Source organism: Mus pahari, chromosome 3 (genome assembly GCF_900095145.1).
Source record: "Mus pahari chromosome 3, PAHARI_EIJ_v1.1, whole genome shotgun sequence".
Classification (NCBI taxonomy): domain Eukaryota; kingdom Metazoa; phylum Chordata; class Mammalia; order Rodentia; family Muridae; genus Mus; species Mus pahari.
This window is the reverse complement of record NC_034592.1, coordinates 131960741-131980091: the sequence shown is the minus strand read 5'-3', so window position 1 is coordinate 131980091 and position 19351 is coordinate 131960741. Positions and strand designations below refer to the sequence as shown.

At 39.0% G+C, this 19351-nt stretch overlaps 1 long non-coding RNA gene across 1 annotated transcript; it reads left to right on the top strand.

Moving 5' to 3' along the window:
• Nucleotides 1-1545: 1545 nt before the first annotated feature.
• On the top strand, nt 1546-10347 carry LOC115063600. Its single transcript, XR_003843425.1, has 4 exons — nt 1546-1613; nt 3778-3859; nt 8265-8387; nt 10306-10347. It is a non-coding gene; the product is annotated as an uncharacterized LOC115063600 (long non-coding RNA).
• Nucleotides 10348-19351: the final 9004 nt, after the last annotated feature.

Below are 19351 nucleotides of genomic sequence, written 5' to 3'. Positions count from 1 at the left end.
ACCTTTGCTGGGTAACTGGGATAGGAAGAGATATATTTGTACTGCCAGCTCTTCACATTAATTAAATATTCTAATTTCCTTGTTTTAAGTCATATTTCAAATAAAGTAGTTTGGTATTTTCTGCAAATACTTCCCATTTTAAGATTTGGGGGAAAAAGGAACAGGTAGATTGCTAATTCTAACATAGAAAAGGCTTGTAGGGGCAGACTCCGGATGGTCCTTCCTTCCATCTCAGCTCTGAACTTTGTCTATATAACTCCTTCCATGGGTATTTCATTCCCCATTCTAAGAAGGAATGAAGCCCACACACAACCACCAAACCCAGACACTATTGTGTACGCCAGAAAGATTTTGCTGGCAGGACCCTGATATGGCTATTTTTTGTGAGGCTATGCCAGTGCCTGGCAAATACAGAAGTGGATGCTCACGGTCATCTATTGGATGGAACACGGGGTCCCTAATGAAGGTGCTAGAGAAAGTACCCAAGGAGCTGAAGGAGTCTGCAACCCTATAGGAGGAACAACAATATGAACTAACCAGTATCCCCCAGAGCTGTGTCTCTAGTTGCATATGTAGCAGAGGATGGCCTAGTAGGCCATCGATGGGAGGAGAGGTCCTTGGTCTTGTGAAGATCATATGCCTCAGTACAGGGGAATGCCAGAGCCAGGAGACTTAGTGGGTGGTTTGGGGAGCAGGGCCGGGGAGGGTATAGGGGACTTTCGGTATAGCACTTGAAATGTAAATGAAGAAAATATCTAATAAAAAAAGAAAAGACTTATAGATGGTACATTTTAGAATGTTAATTTTAATCATATCTTGTATATATTCCATATTTTGTGAATATAATGGGATTTTAAGAAGTATAATGTGAAATTCTAGAAATGGAGTTTTCAACCAGACAGAGAACAAACCCCTTCTAGCCCCTTCATCTCTCTCTTTCTCTCTCTCTCTCTCTCTCTCTCTCTCTCTCTCTCTCTCTCTCTGTGTGTGTGTGTGTGTGTGTGTGTGTGTGTGNTGTGTGTGTGTGTGTGTGTGTGTGTGTGTGTGTGTAGAGAGAAAGTCAAGGTCCAATAGAAATTCTTATCTCACTACTAACATCAAGATTTCTTTTTGTTGTTGTTGTTGTTGTTGTTGTTGTTGTTTTTGAGACAGGGTTTTTTGTTGTTGTTTTGGGTTTTTGTTTGTTTGTTTGAGACAGGGTGAGATTTCTTATCTAATATTAAATCCTGACTTATTCCATACTAGTAGTGGAAAATATTAAGTATAATTTATAATTTCTGGGCATTTATTAAGCATAAAACTATTTTCTGTAAAAGTAGACAAAATTATATAGAATAATTGGAGAGAAATGAACTACTTTGATTCCTTAATTTGACTTGAAGATACTCATAATTATTTGAAATAGTTCAGAACTGGCTCATAAAAGAACTAAAATCAAAAACAAAAACAAAAAACAACAGCAAAAAAAAAAAAAAACAAAAACCAACCAACCAACCAAAAACCAAAAAACAAACCTTGTTTCATCCTGTCTTTTTACTCTCTTTCAGTCATTGATCGAAATATGTATTTTGGGGACCAAATATGTTCCAGAGACATTGTCCTCAGGAAGAATTGTGAGTCTGATTTTATGTTTCACTGTTTTTTTGTGTACCCAGGAGATACTTTTTGACCATTTGAGGAACGCATTGGAGACGGATGGTGGCATGGGTCAAGGAATTTTAAAAGATCTCCTCAACTTATTTTTATCATCAAGGTAGTGGGTAGAAATTAGCTTCCACTGATTTTGCTTGCCTGCTTTGATGAATTGTTTTGTTCTCCCTATGAATTCCCATTTGTAAAATCTGAATAGCTATATGAGTATCCTCTATATGAATATCTCTTTAGGCATATCTAATGACATAGTCATCTCTAATAATTTAAAGGTTAGCATTAACACTTTAAATTAATTTTCAGGACTAGATATAACATAACTTTCTACCATTGCTGTAAGAAGGGTTGAGAATAAGTTATTCCATTAAGGTGGTTATAATTTGTGCTGTGAAAGATCAAACAAGTTCTTTGATTAAAATTATTACATTTCTGTGATGATTGCATTTTCCTAAAAATGGGCAAGGAAAAGAGACATGACTGGGAAATATAGTTAGTAACAGGAGAAGATTTAAACTAAACAAGAGCCGTGCCTTAATGCACAAAATGACATTTAGACTTCAGCATTATCTTAAGACTTAAGACTTCTGCAGGGCTAACAGATTATTTGTCATATGCTTTAAAGATACTATTCAGTATCTGCCTGTATATTTAGATGTCAGAAATAGTTCTGTACTACATTCCATTATATAGTTGGGAAATAATAATACATTGTCCTTTAAAAATTATTGGTTCCAGAAGACAAAACTACTTTGACCTGATAGATAATGTGAAAAACTTCACTTCTCCAAGTGAAATTTTTCCATATGTAATGTACCCTTCAAAAACAGTAAATGCCATGTGTACTCAAGCCCTTAATCCCAGAACTCAAGGGATAGAGGTATATTTCTGTGGCTGGAGTCAACCTGAGCTACCACAAGAGTTCTGGGCCAGACAGGACTATTTCATGAGACTCTTCTCAAACAAAACAAAACTAAAACCATTCGTCTTTCCTATGACGATATTTTTGACATACTTTGCAGTGTCATCACAACTGTTTCTTTCAGTGGCTTCTTCCTAGTTGCCACCTCTCCTTACCTCTGTTCCTCTTCATGAATGTTTTGTGATCCCCTAAGATCACATACTGAAGCTTGTGATACATGTGCTTCTCTTTCTTCTTTCAACTCTGTTAAACTGACACCATCTACTGAATACTGACAGAATACTATTCCAAGAAAATGATCATGTTCTAGTGCCAGAAACCTATAGACATGTACAGGGTAATCAACTTTATGAATAGTATTAAGTTTTGCATCAGCTGACCTCAATTTAGGGAACACAGTCTGGATTATCTATGTGACCTGAACATTAGCAGAAGGGTCCTCAGCAGTAGAAGGAGTAGGTAGAAGATAATCAGATGATTATACGACAGTGGGGGAAAGATAAGGCTGTGGGAGATACAATAAAGGTAGTATTGAAAACAGAACAGGACTACGGGTGAAGTAAAGAAGCAGGCTTCTAGAAGTTGGACAGGACAACACAGCACATTCTATCCTAGGAGTTGCAAGAATTTTAGCTCATGGAGTATGTCTCAGGGTTCTAGCCTGCACAGACCTTGTATAGTCAATGTGCTCAGTTTGTTACAGCAATGACCAAACAAAAACATCATTCTTCACATTCCAGCTTAAATAACTACTTCTAATTTTCCTCTATTAAACTTTTCATTTGTACAGTACTTATCCCTTTTAATATAGTAAGGCACAGAAAAGAACAACCACAGTTCCAATAGGTCATTTGCAGTTTTTTTCTAATTGTATGTTAGCTCCCAGAACATCTTCCCAACCTGTAATTGTGTTGGAAAAACTTCAGTTAATTAAAGGGATGGATACCATTGATAAGGATATTAGAAGGCCTGTCTCGTTTCTATACATCTCAATTACAGTGGCTGAGTAAACAGTCTCTCCTGCCTTGTGCACCAGGTGGTACTGCACTCCAGTATCCCCCAAGGACCAGGGTGAGGATACTTTGGAAGTAAACCTTTGAAACTGTGAGGAAAAACAAGCCTTTCCTGTGAGATGACTATGTTGGCTACTTATTTCCCAGTAATAGAATATTTAGCAACATGTAAAAACTATTATGCTATATTGGTAGGTGGTTCACGTGTCATCCTTAACCAGAAGTCTACTTATCTCTGGAGCAAGATAAAGTGCTGGCGTAGAATAAAAAAATCGCAGTAAGTGGCAACTAATCAAAACAATATAATTAATGAGTTTAAAAATCTAATGTTTAAGTGTATGTATTTAAAGTCATATGATTCTTTACAACAGCAATAATACTTGATGAAATAGAATAATAATGATTATAAACCAATTCAGTCTTCTGTGCAATGTACAATGTACTGTTCGATTTTTTTTTTTCCTCTAAGAAATAACAACAAATTCTCAGATGATCTCTATTTCGGACAGTGACAAAACAATTGCTCTTCAATGATCTCATGATGGGTTTGAAAAGCTAAGATTAATAAATGAATATGTTGACAGTCAGAAAAACAAAGAAGACAAAAAAAAAAAAAAAAAAGCAAAGAAAGCAAGCAGAGCATTCAAGAGAAGCGAACCAGTCAGCAGAGCCCCTCCCTAGCCGGTGCGTTTGATTCTGCTTCCAAATTCCTGATTTCTTTGAGTTCCTCTCTTAACTTTCTTCAATGATGAACTACTATGTGAAGGTGTGAGCCAAATAGGCCCTTTTGTCCCCTCCCCCAAATTGGAAATAATCTAGGTCTCATCTAATGGACAAATATTAAAACTCTGGTTAGATGATCAGTTTTTGAAGCAACCTAAAAATCTTAGGTAAAATACCCAACTACAAATATTCTAGATTGTTTAATTTTATCTGTATAATATTCTTAAAACAACAATATAGAAATGAAAATCAGAGTGCATTGTGGAAGGTGGAGGAGGGTTTTGGAGGAAAATAAGCAGTGTTGTTCTGTACACAGGCAACATAGGGGCCCTGGTGTGTGAATGCATTGATTGCATAGCCTTGTTATGAGACTATATTATAGTTTTAGAAGGAAACAGACCAAAAGGTGCTTGAGAGGATGTATCTTGAGCTACTTATCACAAATGTCTGTATAGAGGTAAGAGACCAATCTCTGTCACAGAGACATATGGGATTAATAAAGCAACAGCAATGTGGAGTGAGAGAGAAAGGACAGAGGTGGAGTTCAATTTATAGCATAGCACACTTGTTGGAATTTATAAACAATGAACAAAGTGGGAGAACTAAGCAGATCATCACTAAGAGAAAACACCATGTATGAGGAAAGATTCTTACCAGACCCAATCAAACAGGGTGTTTATTGAAGACAGATTAAGTAATCAGACACCATATAGGGATGGATGGAGGTGATGGCTCTGCATCAATTTTGAGGGAGATCAGTTATTAGGAAGAGGAATTTGTAGACTGACGAACAAGAGATGTGCAAAGATGAATTTTCTAAGGAAGTGCACACAAGACCTAGTGAAGTTTCAGTTAATGCCTGATCCAGCAGAAACGCAGGGTGCCAAAAACATCCAAAGAGACTTATTCCTGGGCTCTGAATTTATTTCCTTTCTTTCCCCCTCACCCTGCTTTTCCTTTTTTCCTTTGTAATGATGGGCATAATTTCTGTTGTTTGTTTTTCACTCTGACAAGCTCTGAAATAAAACAATACAGGGCCAGAGATATTTCTTGGAGAAATGTCAACTTGAAATTCAGTCTTCTTTGAAGCTTTGGTTTTGAGGCAATGTACTATCCTTCCTTACCCTTTAGGTTTCCTCCACTTGTTTGTGGATGTAATCTAGCTGCTCATCATCCAGGATTTCTGTGCAGGCTGATTTATCCACTGTCCTGGAGCTCTGTTTGGGGCCTAGACTGTGATGAGAGAAAATGACAAAGCTTGTGATATATATTGCTTCTCTGTTTTCCTAAGAAAGCCACTGACAGTCCACCTGTTTCTTGGATCTATTGTCCACTGTAAGACCTGGAGTGAATGATGATTTGTGTAAGAGATAGTATCTTTGCCTTTGCAATGGCAGGAGCAGTAAGCATCATTATATTCTATGTACTTTCCTGAAATGGAAAGAAAGTGAATATGCCATAAACACTTGTACAGGATCTTACGATGGGACCGAGGGAACTTCCCATGTCACAGCTCAAGTCTTGATCGTGTTAATGTCTTGTCAGGTTCCTTCTTGAAAAATACAGTCTAGGGCTGGCTTCCAAGAGTATGAAAATACTCTTGGGATTAACTTCTTTGTGACATCCTTTAATATTAATTTTGTCTAATAAAAATATGGAAGACAAAATTAAGTCAACTGCAAGCCCAGCCCGCCTTGGGGAAAAAAAATCTTCATTCAAAAGTATCCTGTGTCTCATTTGCACACCAACTTCCTTCCCTACACAGCTCCTACCCCCCTTTCACTCGGGACAGAAGGCAGAAAATTTCAATTCTCATCCAAGAAGAAAACTGCCCTGGTGACATTCCGATAGCAGGGGATGCCAGAACTCCCTCCTGAGTGTCACAAACTCTGACCTGAGCTGTTGCCCACTTGCCTCTGCTGTAGTCTGGGCCACATGGCCTCCTCAGCCTGTCTATGCAGTGGTGATGAGAACACACTGTTAACATAGGTGACAGTCATCATTTCCCATGGGTATGGCACCAGCTGTGAGGAGGCTGACTCAATATCCTCCAGGCTTACAGATGGGAAAACCAGTGCTCACCAATATCACTAAGGTTATTCTTTAATAAACTCAGTTAGAAATACATAGAAATGCACAAAATCCAATTAATAGAGCTTTGCCCTTTATGTTCACTATGACCAGAAATTCTATTTTGCTACTTGCTACACAATCAGTGATTTAATTACCTCATATAGAACTCAATTGCTTCATTAGAAAGTTAAAGAAGCTGAATTTATCATTTTTAAACAGCATAAGTTATTTCTTAAGAGCAATGTCCCCTCCAGGGACACTGTTTAGAGCTGATATTAGTGGATTAGTTACTCTTAGGCCCACTTGGGTCCAGCCACTGTCCCATTCCCCTAAACAAACTGTTACTTTTTCTTTGTGCCTTACAGACAGTTCTTCAAAAAAGACTTTGAACATTCCCTAATTGTATTATTCAAGGTTTCTTTGATAAATGAAACTATCCCTAATGTAATTATCTCTCTATAAACGGTCTGAAATTTATCCCAGAGTGCCAGGTATTAGTGCCATATACCTAGCATAGAGTGTGGGCATCAGCAGCTCTTAAGGCACCTGCAAAAGCTTTTTTTCTGCTAAGCAGATCTGACCACCACAGTCCTAGCTTAGTGACTTTTAGGTGCTATGCTTTGTTCTCCTTGATATTCAGGCACATGCATGCTTCTGAATTTAGATAACAGTTCCCCTGTTCACTATGACTCCCTCCCTGGCTAATAGTCTTTGGACACCGTTTCTCAGCAACACTGACTAGGTTTTGCTGACATATAACACATTTCAATGAAGCAAATGCATTGAGTCTAAAAAAGAACCCATTGTGGAGGTAACATATAAAAATCAACTGAATAGGACTTAATATTTGCGTATGTGCCTGTTTTGAAGTAGGCATTCCCATTTCAAATATGTTGCCAGCTGTTATCCCATTTGTTGACACTTCTGTGGAGCCGGATGCTCACAAGTTCTCAGGTAGCAGTTACTTAGTAGTTACTGGACATGAAATACATGCTTTGGGAATGATGCCCTCCCTGAGAGGCTAAATATAATTTCTATAAGGATACTCACAGGGTAGCTCTTCTCCAAGACTGTTACTTACTGAATATCAAGATCTTCTCTTTTGTTCTTATTCATGGCAGTACAGAGAGGTTGGCACATTTCCTGTATAGATGGAGGATTGAATCCCAACTGGGCAGGTCAAGAAAGATCTTGACCTTTAGTGATCCAGTGCCCTTTATTTATACATTTCACTAATCACTTCAAAATGTGGCTTGAACTTGAGACAAAAGTCAGAGATTGGGGTCATAGGTCATAGGTGTATCATGTTTTCTGTCGTTTTTGTTTTGTTTTGTTTTTTGATTTTTTTGTTTTTTTTTTTCTAGACAGAGTTTCTCTGTGTAGCCCTAGCTGTCCTGGAACTCACTCTGTAGACCAGGCTGGTCTTGAACTCAGAAATCCACCTGCCTTTGCCTCCCAAGTGTTGGGATTAAAAGCATGTGCTACCACTGCCCGGCATGCATCATGTTTTTATTTGGAATTCTGAGAAGTTTGAGAATTTAGGTTAAACCTGGCTCTCCTGTCAAGACATGTTTAACCCAGTGAAATGTTAGAACACATTTTATTTGCAAATCAGTGGTATTACTTTCTCCATATTTAGACATGTAGTCCTTGGGCTTCCACTTACATTCTTGATCCTTTACACATTAGGTTCTGATTAGAACTTAGCTTGATGGGTGGAAGCCCAGTACTCCAACTGCTGTATTTAGAGCAACCCATTCAGTGAATCAGAAAGGTGTGTAGAGAACTGGAAACAATCTGGCTTCGAAGCAAGGGGCCAGTGTTCTTGCTGTTGATGTATATAACTATGGGCAATGATTTTACATACCCTACTGATCTCTTTTCAGGCCAACAGAAAGCAAAAACATCTACCTACATTGGAATAAGTTTCCCAGCGACTTGGGGGCCCTTAAGACACCACCTTCTCTCCTGGCAGTGAGGTGGAAAGAAGCAAACTGAAAAAGAGAGAAGTAAACAGAGGTTTAGTACTTGCTGGATATAAACTTCAGTCTTGCCACTTGGAAACTCCAACTTCACAACAAACCTATTTCTTACCTTTTGAGGCCACACGATGGGGCCCTGCAATAAACTGTGTTGGTCAGTTTGACCTAAGGATGGACTGTAATACTCAATTTCAAATGAGGACATCAGGCAAAATGACTCTTGGAGAGATAACCGAGGGGCTTGACCGCTGCTTAGATGTGTTCTCTTTATCTAATAGCTTACTCCACACATACTGCACAGGCACAAAGGAGGCATGTAATCTGCTCTTAAAGCAGATCACTACAAACAGAATGTGCCATCGTTTGGCAGGAATTTCTAAAATAGATGAAGTGCAAACTAACCAGAAAAAACTTAAAAGGTTCTGAGACTAGGCTTGCATTGATAAAGGGAGACTAGCTACAAACAAACAAACAAACAAACAAACAAAAAGAATGTAGGTGGATGACAGACTTACAAGGTTGCATGACAAGAAATACTTGGACTTTGTGTGATCTGAGGCCCTTCCTTCACAGATAGACACTATCCAAATAGGAATCTTTTGTCTTTGTCTTTCTAGAATGTTATAATAGAATAGAATTCTCTTTACTATGTAACTTGTATAAAAATATTTCTCATCATTCTGGAAACTACAAAAACCCAAACACATGGCATATCTGGACAGAGCTTTCTTGCTCTGTCATGTTGTAACCCACAATATCACTAGAGGTGCAGAGCAAATGTGCTAGCCCATCTCTTTCCATTCTCACAAATCCACTGCCAGTACCATCATGGAAACTCTATTCCCGAGGTCCATTTAATTCTACTTACTTTCTAAAGGTCCTTCCTAAAAATACCATGGATATATAGATTACAATCTCACCACAATGAATTTTAGGGGATTGTTTATTTGTATTTATTTCACTTGTATCTGTGCCACATTTTTCATTATCTAGTCACATGGCCTCACTTACTTTACCTTGAAAATCCCATAGTAAATAAGGAGTAGTAGCCTGTGGGAGCTCTACTTCCCGGTGTAGCAATAATGATCCGAGGATGAAAAAGTAAATGGAGGTGCATCTGGAAGCAAAGCAGACAGACAGGCTCATTGTGCTGCCCATAGCAGCAGACGGTCTGAACACCTCACATCACTTTTCAAAGTAGACTCTCTTTTTATGATCTCCACATTAAGTTAAGAAACTCCATAGAAACGTCAAAGGTAGGAGAACATGAAATTAACCCATCTAAAGGGCAATGAGATTGGCAATTACTGTTTAATAAGTGAAAGCAGCTGCTGTCACCTCCTGCTTTGCTTGCTTCATTTTGGTGTCTGTGATGATAATGACTTTTTGCCATTTCCCAAACTAGCAGGCCATAGAAGGCCTTGATTCATAAGTGGTAGGCAGCAGGAGCTTCGGGAGATCTCAGTTTCTTGGGTTGGCAGTTGTCAGACTGATTTTCAAAAGAGACTTGTCTACTGAGTCAATTAAGTGATGAAAGCCCCCAAACCAAGAAAATGGACCGGTAATGGATATACTGGGACTGATGTAGATAGTTAAGATCCAAGCAAAGCACATATTGTAGTTCGCTGGAGACTAGAACACAGGGCTACTGGACGAATCCACAACAGAATGAAGTGCATTGAATTATTGGCTTAGATTCTACAGTTCTGTCAATACTCTTTGCCATGTGACACTAAAGCTCCTCTTGTTAAAGAGATTAGAGTTTTCATCCATGCACTTATATTCATTTAGATGACTCTTCATCTAGTGGGATTTAAAGGGGAGTGACAGTGTGCGTATTCACAGCATGATTCAACTCAGCCCAGAGATTAGGTTAGAACTGCCTGTTTTGTAACTTTGTTCATTTTTTGTTGTTCTTGCTGTTAAAATTCATGCTTCATTACAGGGTGAAAACACACTGTGCTGGTGCATGAAGAATGATAAACAGGTAAGCCAGGGCCATGCCAGATAATCTTCAATGCAATGTAAAGTAGAACTCTCACAGCTGCTATAGTCTAATGCAAAGTCTCTTGGCCAAAACAGGTTACATCAGTCAGTCCCCAGCTGCCCCCATACTGAGCAATAATAAGTAACCCTTGCCTTAGGATGCTGAAGTTTGGAATTGTTTATTGTATAGTGGCATGGTAGTCTGCAGTAGGACTACTTTAGAATTTTCGGTTGAATGCTCATGTTTTGTTCATGATTTTCCAAGTATCATTTGGGAGGAGATGGTGTGTTAACAAATCAAGTGGGCAACTGAAACATCTCACCAATATTATATTGAAAGTATTCTCTCAGACATAACCACACTGTGTAAGAAACTCAAATGAACTGTGAGTATTAAGTTCTTGGACAGACGCTTATGAAGTTAGTTCATTTTTAATTTAGCCTCCTGAGTTATGCTAATTTTCCATGCTGATGGTATAGATAAGGCACTCTTCGAAGTAGTTCATTTGGAGTCCTGAATAACTGTCCCTGCATATTAAAGGAGTGATTCACCATCTATCCTTTGGAATATTCTAGTTGTTTTCTTTTTGTTTTAACTTTGGCTTACATCCAATCACTTTAAGTAGATACCATTAGCTTTAATGTTCTTAGTAAGTAAAAGTCATCCTAAATTTTGCCCTTGGTACACCAGCCCTAATGATTCCAATGGGGATCAAGACAATATAAGCTCTCTATACACCAGGATGCCAAGGAGACATAGTTAAAAAAAAAATCCTGTCATCAACCTAAGAAGTTCTCTTCTTTCAGGACTTCCACTCAAGTAAAGCCATAACCTGCCTTGATGGAATATTGGAGGAAAGAATTTCAAGAGGTGTCAGAATACAGTTAGTGAATTCATCATGATAACGGAGAGAACACATGTTAGATTAAAGTATGGACATTTAGAGAGAGAGGTGGGTCTGTGTTCTGCCTCACGGCTTGGATGTGCGGATGCTGTTTGGCCAGATAATTCGGGGAGGTGCTAGGCTATATTACTTCCTTAGAATCGTAGACTTGTGGAACACTGGCACCCACTGAGTGTAGCAGAATGAAGCCTAAGATGGGGCACCCAGCCAATGTGAGATATGGTGCGGTCTGAGGCCACGTTTGGGGATCCCACACTCTCAGGCATCCAGATGTTGCTGGGAACCATGAGGAATTGAGAATGAGGGAGCATGTAAGTCACTGACAAGTCCGGGGCTGGGGGAGATGGGGAATCTCACAGTTAAACAGTTAGATTCTTGTGTGTGGATGGGCCTTCTGTGTGAGACTTAGGCGGCCTGGCTCTGTATGATGAAGGCTTCCCCTCATGGCTCACATTGATTCTTGATGAGAGAGACAGTCTTTGTTTGTTCAAACTATTTAGTCATAATAAATGGATGCATACAACTTACTCAGCGTGGAGAAGAGATTAAATACCCTTTTCAGGAAAGAATGTCCAGGAAGAGAAGCTTATTGGCTAAACCCTCGGGGCTGGCCCATCTAGATAACACATTAGCATGGACAACTTTGTGCTTTGTGCTGTTTGACTTGTCAGGATCCTCATGTGGTGTCATGGTCATGTCTTTCAGGATAGGACTGGGTTAGGAGTAGATGAAATACCTATTGTTCCGAGATATGAGAATTGCTGAGGTTTCAGAGTCTACTCTGTGTTTGTCACAGTTCCACTTGTCCTACAGAGAGACTTGTTTAGGAACATTATAGTAGTCACACACACATACAAACACACACACATACAGAGAGAGAGAGAGAGAGAGAGAGAGAGAGAGAGAGAGAGAGATGCTTAGGGATCCTTAAATTAGGGGTGTGTGTGTGTGTGTGTGTGTGTGTACATATATGATCCTGTGGCTTTTAAAGTTATATTTCACAAAAGATGTAAACTGCTAAAAATAAGGCAATTCCAAGTAAAGTTTAAAATTATGTAACATGAATGAACTGACTCATTTTTCTTAATGATTTTCTTTTCATAAATGAAATTTAAGGTGGTTTAATAAGGTACAAGTTTAGGTTTAGCAGTGAGAAAGTACTAACACAGTACAACTCAAGAGCTTGTTGTAGATGTTCTGACCCTAAGTCTACAGAACTCACTGTTTCAAAACACTCCTGTCTGTGATATGCTTAGGGGAACACGCATCCTCTCTCTGGGCAATTTTGGCTTTTTCATTTGTAGTAAATGAAGTTTCTGTACTCTTAGTGAGAAGTAAAATTAAAGTAGATTTCAGAGTGAGGTGTTTCTTTTCCTTTTTATGCCTCCCAATCTTCTATCTTGTCTCACATCTACTGAAGGAAATACGACAACATACATGTGGTAGGGGACCAGAGATTTAGAATGAGTGAGGCTATTCAAGAACTCATGTAAAGACTCATGGTAGGTATTGATCCTTCAACAAAATTGCTGCTCAGTGTCCTCCATGCTCTGGTCACAGTTTATATTAAGAAAGGCCACAGATCTACAGATCAATATACACAAGAGAAGTAGCATTATGGAAGTTCCCTACAACAAACAATTTTCCTTAGGCCATTCTGTATGGGTGTAACAGAATACCTAAGGCTCAATAATTTATAAAGAACATAGATTCATTTGTTCACTTTTCTGGAAACTGGGAAGTTGAAGATGAAGGTGCTGAATCTGATGACTGGCCGCCTAGAAGACAAAGGCTGACAGCTGTAATAGCGTTGTTTTTCCCCAAGTCACACATTCATGGGCATCATTGAACAACATTGTTATGTGTTCTGGTTTCACTTCTGTTGCTGTGATAAACTATCCTGACAAAGAGCAAGGGAAGGAAGGAAGAAGAAAATGTTTATTCAGATTACAGTTGCAGGTTACATTTCATTATGGTGGGGGAATTAAGGCAGAAACTTAAGGCATCACATTTACTACCAAGAGCAGAAAGAGTAAGTGCATAGACCTTACTTGTTACTTGACGTCAGCTAGCTTTCTACTCTCTCACGTTTTTCAGGACCCAATGCCTAGGGAATAGTATTGAGTACAGTGATCTCTTCTTCATACATCAATTTACAGTCAAGTCACACCCTTCTCACATAAGACATTCCATAGGCCAATCTGGCTTCAGGAAGACTGTTGCCATGCAATTTAAAGTTCTATCAGGGTGACAGTTAAGGCTACCCAGCCCACGGTAGTGACCTACAAAATACTTTGCACTTCAACCATAGAAATAGGATAAAATAAAATAAAGCAAGATAAAAGAATAAAATGCTAGCTAGGTCTGTGGTAGTCAATGGTAGTGAAGCTGTTAACAGTTCTTTCTAGAAAGGAAGGGTGAAGGTCAGAAGACCTTCACCTGAGGTTCCAGTCATAGCTCCATCTCCTCACAGCTGCAGAGGTGAAAGGTTGACTGTGGGGATAGAGATCGCAGTAATGCTGGGTCTGTGAGTCACCTTTATTTGGAGCAAGCATTTTGATGATGTGGCTGCCTTTAAGTTGCTTATGCCCCTGCTATAAACCTCTCATCTATACCCGTGTATGTAATTCTAATTAGTTCATTGGGATTGTCAAATAGATTTTGGAGGGTTTTACATTGTTCTTTTCTTGGTTTTCTATCTAGAGTAAGGAAAACATTGTTTACATCTTCTCAGAGGAAGTCATAGAACAGATCCCCAACTTATGAATGTGGGAGACACCTGCAGATCATCATACACTTGCAGCATTAGCAATGACACAGAGAGTAGAGGGCTCCGCACTAGAAAAAAAATGCAGGGCACTCCAAGAAATTGCAACCATAACTTCTGCCAGTTGTGTTGGGTCCCTGTCTCAGCTTTCCTTACTTATCCACACTCACCACACTCATCTCTGTCTCGTCAAACTTCTCATATTAACTGGAAATTCCCCTTTAAAAAGCAAATCTACTTATCTATGTGTTCTATTTTGAATATGATGCAAAGGGAGTTTTATGGCTGTGTATGCATGATGAGACCAGAGGACAACTTGTGGGAGTTAGTTTTCTCCTTTAACAATGCTGATTTTGTATACCAATTTCAGATAATCAGGTATTTAGATCTCTCCTGCCCTTCCATGTATGCATACTTCTGCATGTCCCATGTTACAAAAACTCCAATCATCAAACTTGATCTATTCATTCATGGCACATTGTTTGCTTAGTCATGCTGGTAGGTGTCATCTGCAGACTTGAGCACCAGTCATACCTACTTCCTTCTCAACCATCTTTAAGACCCCTCAAATAAAGCAATCAACATGATAGAACTTTAATGGGTTTGTCTAAAACATTGTCATCAGCATTTGGCTAAATGATTCACCTCCCTTTTCCTGCTTGGTGTTTCTAGCCATAGTTTCAGACTGAGTGGTTACAGAAGCCCATGAATACCATCTGTGTGATCCAAGTATATTAACAATGAGAGATGTCCTGAGGTTGATCTATGAGAGTGGATTGCATCTGCCATCTATTCTCTAGAAGTTTCCTGGCCTAACCACAGACACTCTGCTTTTCTTTCTTTGAAGACATGTGCTACTTGAAATAACTGCATAAGGAAAATTTCAGTTTCTTTTTATTTATCCAGGTCAAACAATTTTATTTGTGTATCTATCACAAGACAGAGACACAGAGGACCAAGGGTTTGCATTTTGCATGATAATTGGCCTGACATTATAAATCTGGGCTATAGAGAACTGGATGATGTACACAGCAAAGATTAAAGCATGTGCTTTGCTTTTGCAGGTGTCTGTGTTTTACAAATGGAATCTTGGCTATTGTTTCTCCAAATTGGTCATACATTTTTATTCATGAGAAACATGCTCCAGTTCTGACAGCGGAAATTTTTGGTCATTTTTATGGGAATATTGGAGAGCTGCACAGTATGGGCTGCTTCCAAGAATGAAGACAGTACATAAGGGTTTTCATTTCAGATGGTTTTGTCACAAGGATTATTGGAAAATTTAAGGTCAAAGGTCTTACAGAAATCTCCATAACCATTCTGTGTGGCAACCAATGGCTCATAGAGTATTGTCATACAATGACATTCATGGTGAATTTTAGAGTCCAGGTCTCAACTCAGGCTTCAGTTAATAGACAATTTCGTTTAACTCCCCAGTTGGTGTCCTGTGTTAGACAAGGCATTCTGAGGTCCAAGATGTAATATCATACACCTTTCCAAAGGACCTTGCATTAAAGGAAAATGGGAAATACCTGAGAAAGATATCTCAGACTTGGTAAGGTAAGTTTGGATCCAAAGAAGGATAGAAAGGACCCTTATACCAGAGCAGTGTAGGAAGGAGATGAAAGAACTTCAAGAGTGAGGAGAAGCTTGATTATGTCTAGTTGATGACCACAAAGACAGAGCATCTGTGGGCAACAAGGGACTCTGGGAAGTTTCAACAGGCTAGTTACAGTGTGACAGTATCCAACAATTTTAGGGCTTCCTTGGTGGTTGGAAAATCTCACACTGGCTTATGGTATAGGAGAACACAATCAGGATAAGGAACAGAAACACTAAGAGATGATTTGCTTTTAAAAAAATCAAACAAATGGAAGAGCAAGAAGATATAGGTAAGAAGGCAGGTGGCAGCTTCAGAGAAAGGATGGAGCAGTGTGGGAAAAAATATTTAAGAGCTGTCTATCCCTGTAATCCCAGCATCATGAGAGAATCAGGGCCCCTGTGACCCTGAGGCCAACTTTGGAATGAGAACACAAAAAGTACACATGATTTTATTTTTTCAATCCTATCATTAAATTATTATTGAAAATTAAATTTTTGAGGTAAGACTTTGAGAGAGGTCATCATTTTAATGAATAAACATAATTTCTACCAAACACTAATATAGAAGTAGAATTTTGAATTTAGCAAAATATTGAAAATAAAAATATAAACTTTTTTTTAAAAAAAATCTTGTTTTCTCAAAAAGCAAACCCTGGGAGATACCACATGGCTTACAGGGCTAATAGTTTTTAATAAATATGAAAATTAGGTTTGGTTTCTCACATGATAATATTAAGAAATTCCTGGAATATAGATAAAGCACATCTTTGTGAGTGTGTGTGTGGGGGGGGGGGATAGCATCCAACGAGGATTAACAAAGAATCAAATATTACTGTGAATGTCATCCTATGAAGTTGTACCCAAGAACAGAATAAAAAGATAAAAGAGAGAAGGCCAGGTGAATGTTAGTTCTCCTCTAATTCCTGACTCGCCAAGGTGTGATCAAACAGCTTCCTGAACCACAGACAAATGTTGATCCCTGCATCATTTCATCATTGCCATGATGGACTTATATGTGTAAACCATAAGCCAAAATGAGACCCTTCTCACTTAAGTTGCTGCTTGTCAGGTTTTAGTACTGAGACAATTAACTAAAGTCCTTCCTGTGTATGTTATCATTTTTGTATTCTGAATGTAGTCTAATGCTACCCCTAAATGTTTATAACATGATTCTTAATCATGTTGATATTGTTTAGAAATAAAGGAATGTGAATTTTTAAGAATAGTGAAAAGCTGAGATCTTAGGGTTCGTGAAAGTAGGCTTGGGGTCAACAAAGTGTGCAGGCAGGTGATTATAGAAGGCAGATAGCTTACTTTGTAAGCAATGATTATGGGGTCACAAACCCAGAGTCTGGAAGCCCCAACAAGCTAGGCTTGGTCACTACTCACCAAACATTAAGTAGAAGAAGAATGGTGAAAAGTAGAGAGGGGGAAATACACTGAATAGGAACAAAAAGAGGGATCTAGTAACCCCGAGTTTTCCTTTGGGTTGGAGACAGGAGCTCTAGATTTAAATAGAAGATGAATTGAGGCTTTAAATAGAGAAAGAAAATTATGCAAAATGATGTGTATAATTAGGCAATTTTGTACAGGATTTGGCCCCACTGATCCATTGCAGCTACTCTGGTTCAACAAGGTGGTCCTATCCTATGAAGTCTTTATCACCATCATCACTTGAACTGACCAGTTTGATGGGTTCCTACAAGATGATCATTTCTACTCTAGAATGGAGGCTTGTTCTTATAAATCACCACCCATGTGCAAAGCTGTGATTTTGCTTTTGTGTGTGTGTGTGTGTGTGTGTTTGTGTTTGTGTGTGTGTGTGTGTGTGTGTATGTATGTATGTATGTGTATGTGTGCCTGGGTTGTGGGGAGGGGTACAGGAGTTCTGACCTGTGAGGGTCTAGTGTTTCAGGAATACACGATTCAAGAAGAAGGGTTGGGGTCAATTATTTATTTTGATGACTTCGAAGTAAATAGGACAGAGAGACACAAAATGAAAGCAGGAAGAATAGGATTTTAGTCTTCCTTGTGGGTGGGTCCAAATGAGGAGTCAGAACTTTGTAGCAAAGGTAAGTTCTCAGTGCTGGTTTTAGTCTCACTTGCAAATGCACCTAAAAGAGTACATTCGGGTACTGACCAGGAACCATAAGCCTCAGTACTTCCTTACCAGGAAATATCACACTATGAGGTTCTTGGCTAAGATGAGTTTTTTTTTATGAAGAGAAAATGTCCATAGCACAGAGCAGCCTGGACAAGGCATTGGAGGTTTGTCGACAGGGCGTATTTGTTCATGAAGAGACATTTTGTAGTGTGGGTAACTTGTGACAGACTGGGAGTTGAGGATTGTATCTTCCTCTGATTTGAATTCCCACTCTTCATCCATGAATTGGGCTTGCTTAATCCCACCTTATTGTCCAATCCTCAAGATCCAATCCATTCCAACAAATCGTGCTGTTCTGAAACCTGTACTGGGTTAAAATTGGACCTGATTTTATGTTCATAAAACAGATTCAATTTCTGGTGTTAATTTCTTTACACTTGAATGAAAGCTAGTTAACCACAATTGTGGCAATTTCTTTTTAACCTGTTTTCATTAAATCAGAGGTACATTTTACTTTACATATGCCACTGTATCTTTTTACTTGCTTTCTATCTTTTAGCTTACTTGGAAGGCCAGTATTGCTGTGACACTTTGTGGAGTGCATACCTGTCTGGGTTGGACTTCCCACAAGAGAACTGGAGATAAGTGTGAGTGACATGAGTTTACTTTCGAAGGTGTCTAATGACTCATGCTCACAGAATGGGGAAGTGTGTATAGATGGGTTGGAAGCAGAGGAAGAAGAAAGGAGGGAAGGAAGGAAGAGGGGGGAAAGTGTCCACAGAGAATAAAGTGCCAGCTGGGCTCTGTCTCACATCCAAGAATATGGGTGGAATAATCCTACTCCTTTAATGGGCTGGAACCTTCCATAGCAATCCTTAGTCAAAACAAACAAACAAACAAACCCCCTAAAACAAACTAACAACAATCAAAACAAACAAACAAATAAAACAAAACCAATCAAAAACAAATCAAGCCAAACCAAACCAAAATAAAAAATTACCCCATAGACTTGCCTACAAGCTATCTGATGGAGGCATTTTCTTTTCTTTTCTTTTCTTTTTATTTGATATTTTCTTTATTTACATTTCAAGTGCTATCCCGAAAGTTCCCCATACCCTCTCCCCGCCCCTGCTCCCCTACCCACCCACTTCCACTTCTTGGCCCTGGCCTTCCCCTGTGCTGGGTCATATAAAGTTTGCAAGACCAAGGGGCCTCTCTTCCCAATGATGGCCGATTACGCCATCTTCTGCTGCATATGCAACTAGAGACACGAGCTCAGGAGGTACTGGTTAGTTCATATGGCACTGGCATAGGGAGGCATTTTCTAGTTGAGGTTTCCTCTTCTCAGATGTCTCTAGCTTATTTTGAGTAGCCTAAAAACAAACTAGCACATTTCTCTATTTAAATAAGACTTTAAAGTTGTCAATTCCTGAGAACAAGAGAAAGGTGGAGAGCTATCACAGAGCTTATATTGCCTCTCACCTGAAACAATAGAGAAGTCTGTGGGGGGTATTTTCTTTTCTTTTTTTTTCCTATTTTTTTATTATTATTATTTTCTTTATTTACATTTCAAATGCTATCCCGAAAGTTCTCTATAACCCCCCCCCCCCCCCCGCCCCTGCTCCCC